At 37.5% G+C, this 7575-nt stretch overlaps 1 long non-coding RNA gene across 1 annotated transcript; it reads right to left on the bottom strand.

Annotated features, from left to right (window-relative positions):
* Positions 1–1977: 1977 nt before the first annotated feature.
* On the bottom strand, positions 1978–3296 carry LOC107550423 (uncharacterized). The gene is made up of 3 exons (XR_001604666.1): positions 3074–3296; positions 2337–2401; positions 1978–2269 (listed from the first exon to the last, which is right to left on the bottom strand). It is a non-coding gene; the product is annotated as an uncharacterized lncRNA (long non-coding RNA).
* Positions 3297–7575: the final 4279 nt, after the last annotated feature.

Genomic DNA, 7575 nt, shown 5'->3' with positions numbered 1-7575 from the left:
ATTATTCTTTTAAAATAAAGTAAATTTGATTATCACTGCAAATTAGTGAAAACATTTTTTTTTTTAAATGTCTATGGTTTCTATTATGTTTCAACTCAGCCCAATTTAGTGAAAAGTTGTAGGTTTCTAAAGTATTTTCATTACTAGCAGTCAAATATGGGGATATCAACGTTTGAAATACAAAAATAGAAGTTACAGAAATTTAAACAAAATGTGTTAAAACAGACACTGCAATTTACAGGATCAGTTTGCATTAAATATGCTAACCCGATCTCATGAAGGTACCTATAAATAGTACGCCTAATAAAAACGAAAACATCCTGGTATTGATACGCAAAAATGGACTTTGGCGTGTATATGCTACGCGATGGGTAGGATTAGGGTTGTGGGGTAGATGCGTATCATATGTACGCGAAAACTGCGTATCATATGCACGCCAACCAATTTCGTATCATATGCACGCGAAAACTGCGTATTAATATGAACGCCAAACACGTGCGTAGCATATACGCGCCAAAGACCATTTTTGCGTATCAATACGAGTTTTCGTTTTTATTTGGCGTACTATTTATATGCATTTTCGTGAGACCGGGCTGAATATGCAGTAAGCTCCTTGTCGCTATGGCGTGCAAATATTTTGCTACACAGGCAGAAAGTGTTTCTATAGGGAAAGAGAATGAGAGCAAATTAAGAAAGGGGTGAGTATGTCGTGGTTTACAGGTTTTCTCGACGTTTCATTATTCGTGAACAAGGGGCACTTGCGCTCTCTTTGATACCGAGTGCAGCTTGAGAGAGTGCACTCAAAAACAGACGCTAACAAATTTATTCTAAATTAATTAATTAATAAATAAAATAATTGGAACTATCGAGAGAGAGAGAGAAGAGGGGGGAAAGTAGTGGTAAGTTTCACTGACACGCACGCGGGATCCCAAGCTTTGAGGCTCCAGTGATGCCAGTCACCACATAATGATGTCTGATAATTACATACACATGAAAGCCTGTCTACTGAGGCAGCGAGATGGTAAAAATAGAGAAACAAATATGATTTTATCCAAAGATATATTCTCATTAATAAATACTAATTCTGATAAACATATGTGATTATTTTTATTGAATACAAAGCAACAGAAGGCATCATTTGAAAACAAAATGGTCCAGAGTAAAAGGGTTTACAGATCAACAAGCACTGTTCACATTGAATAATGGCAGAGTGTTCATAAACAGAGATTAGGTGGTTTGTAAAAAACAAAACTGAAAAAAGAAACCTGGTTTTTGCGGAGTTTTAAGTTTAGGAGATTTATGTCACTCGCTGCCTTCATTTCATCATCTGTGAGCAGACTTGAAAAAACTTAAAGGTGCAGGGAATCATCAAACTGAGTGTAATTATTTATATCAGTGTAATTTTCCAGATATCCAACAGATCCATAAGTACATAAATTCCCACTTTATCTCTTGAGCCATAAAATAATTATTTTCCTTTTTTTAAGGTGGGTGGAGGAGAGGAATGGATTGGGGTGGATTTGGAAGTGAGTAGACAGAGAGTGAAAGAAAAAAGGGATGCATGTTTGACCATCAGCGTTTACTCCTTAGTCAGACATCAAGGCATACAAACACACACCTTAGCCTTCATCTCCCCAAGGAGTTTGCTAGAGGTCATAGGGAAGGTGGAGGTCAAATGGGCCTGGATTAAATTTGATCAAACAGTGCTACAGGGGGTGTAGGTGTGTGTGTGTGTGTGTGTTTGTGAGGCTATTGTCTGCTAACTGATGCTAAATGCTCACTATGCAAACACACACACACCCACACAGGCACATACAGATATTCACACACATACATATGTAAATTCTAATATTAAGTGATGAGAAGCATGCACAGATATGCGATCAAATATTTTCCCCTCGGAAGGTGGAGGTCAAATGGGCCTGGATTAAATTTGATCAAACAGTGCTACAGGGGGTGTAGGTGTGTGTGTGTGTGTGTGTGTTTGTGAGGCTATTGTCTGCTAACTGATGCTAAATGCTCACTATGCAAACACCCACACAGGCACATACAGATATTCACACACATACATATGTAAATTCTAATATTAAGTGATGAGAAGCATGCACAGATATGCGATCAAATATTTTCCCCTCAGTCAGTCTCCAAACACCTATATTTGAAATGTCACAGAAAGTGCTGCAGGGTGCGGTCCACACCATGGAAACAGCATAGCTTGATTCGAAGATGCAGAAATACACAATGAATGCATTTGTCCTTAACTGAGACCCTGGAGATAGACACACTCTGATGGAGAACCTGGAGACTAACTTGGAATGGATTTAATTTGAACTCACTGGCTCCATTAAGACCTTTATCATCTCCCCCAGGTGTATCCAGGTAACCCCAAGGCCGACATGCTCTTAAATCCGAGACAGTCAAGGTAACAGGTAATTGCAGTGCTGCCTCGTAAAAACATCCTGTTTGCCAAAGACTGATAGCCTCCATTTAAAACTAGAGGACATATGAGGAACTGCAGCTGGATTCATTTTCTCCAAAACATCAAGATGTTTATTCTTATTTTCACATTATTTCCTGTTCTTTCATTCTCATTCAGTTTCATTTGGTTCACTTCAATTTCTCTATAGGTAAACATTATGTCTCTCTCTTTAAATATTTGATTGGACATGATAAGAGCAGGTATAATAACTAAGAACTTAATGTGGTCAAAGGCCAGCAGCCAGGTGTAAAATGAGCAAACAGCCCTGACAAACGTACACACACACACCATATTCAAATAGTCACAGTATTGTTACAAATGTTGAGAAAACACAGCCGCTGAAATAAACCAGACACCCACAGAGCAGCTACATGACAATAGCACATTAACACTGTTGGCACACATAGCCTACATGCACAATGACAACAGGTTCCTGTTTACTGCTGGCTTTGCTCACAGTCTATTTTCTCACCTTCAACAATCACTTGTTTATTTCCATCTGTAAACAAGCAACTGCACAAGCAAAATAGGAGCCATTGACACCGATAGCATAATACTCTATTTGTGTGTGTGTGTGTGTGCATTGCTTTTCACCTCCCACACACTCTCCATCTCTCTCCCCATTTCACTCTCCCTTGCTCTTCTGGTGTGATTTTGCTCCTCTGATCTTGGCATTATAAATTCATTGTGCACAGCTTGTGCTTGTAAGCTTGATTGAAGTGACGGGCTCCGATTCCTCCGGCTTGCTGACTGGAGGGTGCTATAGCAAATGGCCCGATGGCACTGTTTGGATAACACTGACCTCTCTCCCCCTGCCGCCGCGCGCGCCTAAGTGAGCGGTTTTATAGGACTCTGGCGCTCATAAGTGGAAGGGCAAAAAAAGAAAAAAAGGAGGCAATTTGATCAATTCAGAACTGGAGAGAGGAAAAAGATCTGGGCGATGGTTTCGGAGCACATTGTAATTTCCACCTGCCCCCTTTTCCTGTGAACAAAAGTGATAGCTATCAAACTCGATTGCTGAGAAGAACACAAGAGCCAAGCGCCTGATCTGCATTCTAGAAGCGCCGTTACCAGGGCGACGTACTGTATGTGGCGGGAAAAACACTCGCGCCACTCCTTAGAAATGGATATTCAGGTCTTTTGTGCCATGTCATAATTGTATTTATCAAACCAATCGTGGTCGCACGGCTCAGTGTGCCACATATGGGCAGCAGAGTGCCAATGGGTTTAAATTTAGCGATGAGTGTTGATCAAAGACAGTGAGATTAATTGAAGGGCGAGCCTGTTTGCATAAAGAGGTGTGTGGGGGTTGTTAGGATGAGTAGATTCCCTGTGACGGTCTTCAACATCTTTTCACTTTAAGCGAGGCCTCGAACTTACTCGTCTATCGCAAACCTTTTTAACGATTATTTCGTGTTAGTTTAGATACTAGTTCATTTGAGGGAATAAACGTGAAAACGGCCTGCCATAATCTCAGTGTCCTTTTGCTTAAGTGCAGTTTTTATGACATAAATCGCAGAGTCTGTCTCTTAGTTGTCTTTTTAAAATAATCATCTTTGCTGTTATGCAACATAGTACACACAAAAGTCCGTTAAAAGTTATGAGGATCGCATTTATGGCTCGTCCCTAGAAGCGGGCGCTCGTAAAATATTGTAACTCTCACATGACAGGTGCTTTTAGCACAGCGCTATTAAACCTGTTAACTGGGAGGAGCTTGACGTCTCCTGAGGATTCTCCGAGAGCAGACTTTCAAACAAGAACGTTGTTGTTGTGATTTAATTAAAACGACGGACGCCTCCCCATTGATCAAGAGGCAGGGAGGTAAAGGAGAGGGAATTCAAGTAGGTTTAGCGATTTGACAGTGTGCTGGAGTCAGCTCAATTTCCAGCAACACCTCCGTTCACACACGCACGCACGCACACACACACACACACGGATAGATGGACAGATGGATGTATGAGTGCATAGTTAGATTTGGTAGGATAATTAATTTTTATCATTTAGTGGATTAGCATATTATTTCTATGAAGGATAGTGAAAATATTTGCGTTTAACTTTTAGCACTGACATTGATTAATGGTGCTAAATAGATTTGATCAAATAAAGGGTTAATTTAGTAGGCTATAAAATCTTTGATATTTTCTATTTATCTTTTTAATCCCCAAAACGAAATGACTTCTGTAATATAAGGATACAAATTTATAACTGACTAATAAAAATATAAGCGGATATGTGTCACATATTCATAGGTCATGTGCAGGGGCGTCTTAAGATAACCAGCTGGTTATTTAATCTTCTTCCTGACAATAATTTATGTCGAATTTTGAATTTTTCTTGTTGACATGCCAGTTACCATTTACAACACTGTTCTGCTTAAAATAAGTGAATATGCAAATTCACTCTTTGCCAGAAGGTGGCGCTTGTGCAACAGCAGAATTATAGCCTTTACATAAGTAAACACTACGTTATTACAGGCATTATAAGGAGATAATATGAAAAGAAAATGCCATCAAACTTTCCTGGCCGAAATGTGAGTTTACAGGTATGATTTAAACACCATAAATTACACAAAATATTCATTATTCATCATTATCGAAACTATCACTTGGCAAGATGTCATAAATGTAGGCTATTTCGTGGTTGCTAACTGCGTTTTTATTTTGAAACATGCCTGCTACGCACATGTCTTAGCGTGCATATGATACGCAGTTTTGGCTTACATATAATACGCACCTACCCCACACCCCTAATCAGGGCTGCTGCTGGCCAAATGGGTGCCCTAAGCAGATTAGTATTGTTGTGCCCCCTCCCTCAAAAAAAAAAAACCTACTATAAGGGGTCAAAATAGAACATTGATCAAATATAAAGGTAAATAAATAAATTGCAATTCAATTGTATTATTTATAAATTACAATTGTAGCTCTAGACAGCTACCTATGGCTATGATTTTATTAATACCGTTGTCTGATTAATTTTATGGTTTCAAGCATTCAGAAATCATACAAAATAAAATAAAGCAGGTTTACTACGATAAAACCATGGTTAATTTTGGTAAGGGTTGTGATGTCCACATGTTTTTGTTGAAGAAATTAAAGAGGCTGTAGCATTTCTATTGCAAAAAGGTGGCAAATGTCAAAAAATATTTGAATTAAATGTTTGGTCAATATTAAACAAGGATTTGATCGTCCTGTAAGTTTAACAACAGCAATTATCAGGCCTTTGGTGCCCTTTGCAGGCATTTGTAATAATGTAAATTTTGTGTTACTTTATGTATTTTAACAGTGTTATTCAATGAAACCATATTTGAACCATAGGCCTATACCATATATTGCCTCGTAGTTTTTATATAATACATTTTAAGTCATGGAAACTAGAATATTAGGTCAGATACGTTGTTGTTGGTGGTGAAATTATTACCGACATTAAAACACGTTACTAACGTCAACAGTCAAAAAAGTTTCACAGGATTATGAACGTAGTTACCTGAAAGTAATGCACGGGCTTCATCTCGGGCCGTTTTCTTTTTCTTTTCATATACAGGTGCATCTCAATAAATTAGAATGTCATGGAAAAGTTCATTTATTTCAGTAATTCAACTCAAATTGTGAAACTCGTGTATTAAATAAATTCAGTGGAAGTATTCTAATTTGTTGAGAATTGGTGGGTTTTTGTTAAATGTGAGCCAAAATCATCACAATTAAAAGAACCAAAAACTTAAACTACTTCAGTCTGTGTGCATTGAATTTATTTAATACACGAGTTTCACAATTTGAGTTGAATTATTGAAATAAATTAACTTTTCCATGACATTCTAATTTATTGAGATGCACCTGTATATATACATGTTCATGTTTAGATTTTTATTTATGTATATGTATATGTTAATATTAATAGACTATAGAACGAACGTTTATTTATTTATTTATTTTTAGCAACTGGGATGGTGCCCTCCTGGGAAAATCAGAGTGAACAGTAGTCCAAATAGAAATAGAAACTCGTGGTATTTATATGCACATTCATGAGATCGGGTTAGAATATCGGTGGAACACACCGACTATGCAGACTGTGTGGGGGGAACCTAATCTGAACCATACACTATATAGCTACTACAAGCAGGGCGTCTCTGAAAATTAGTATTTTTTTACAGAATGCTGCAAACTCCCATATATACAAATTATTCAAAAAATATAATGTACATGCAGCCAGTAGGCCCCTGGGCTTCAGCCCGTTGAAGCCCGTGCGTTAATGCGCCCCTGCTCATGTGGGCTTATTTTCTTGCTGCAAGAACCCAGAACTTCATTAGAATTCGAGGTGTGTCCCGGGAACTAGGCGAGCGTTGCATTGTAGGCCTATTTGGTGGTCACTAGGAGGCGCTGTTAAACACAGCTTTGTCCCATTCTTCTCCACCAAAACTGAAATCATCTACAGGACAGGCGATTTATCCACCGCGATTACAAAACAACCAAGATGGATGAAATGCTTTACAGTGGCTTAAATATAAAATTACAAATTAGACATCCAACGTACTTTAAACCTGAAAAATTATTTACAGAGAGACATTAATTGTGCTTTATAATACACAAAGGCCTACAAGTGACTGATCTACAAGCTCCACCACACTCTGCTGAAATAAGTGTTGGAATTACTTATTTGAACCGTTTTAGTGTTGAATGAAGCTGTTTTTTGCAATCAATCACAGATCTGGAAACCCATTGTAAGCTGTAATTTTGTATATCTGGACCACGAATTAATAATAATAATTAAAAAATAACAATGAAAAAACTGCTAATAAAATAACGTTTTATTAAAAAAAATAAAAGGAAACTAAATAATTTGAGATGCACAGCATTAACATATTAAGAATATGACTTGATTTATATTTCTGTTTAATTATATTTTGATTTATATTTCTTCTTGATTTATATCTCTTGTCTTCCTGTATACAGTTATAGGCCTATAAGCATTTCCTCAGAATGCATAATAATAAATAGGCCTACAAATAGCCTACAATAGGCCTATTCTACATCCATCGAATAGTATTTTTTAGCAACCGCAAACTATAGTGAATAAAGTTTAAGTCAATATTTTGGATTTGG

Source organism: Sinocyclocheilus grahami, unplaced genomic scaffold (assembly GCF_001515645.1).
Source record: "Sinocyclocheilus grahami isolate Dianchi unplaced genomic scaffold, SAMN03320097.WGS_v1.1 scaffold16.1, whole genome shotgun sequence".
In the NCBI taxonomy this organism is placed as follows: Eukaryota; Metazoa; Chordata; class Actinopteri; order Cypriniformes; family Cyprinidae; genus Sinocyclocheilus; species Sinocyclocheilus grahami.
The sequence above is the reverse complement of the archived record's forward strand: the minus strand, read 5'-3'. Positions and strand labels throughout refer to the sequence as shown.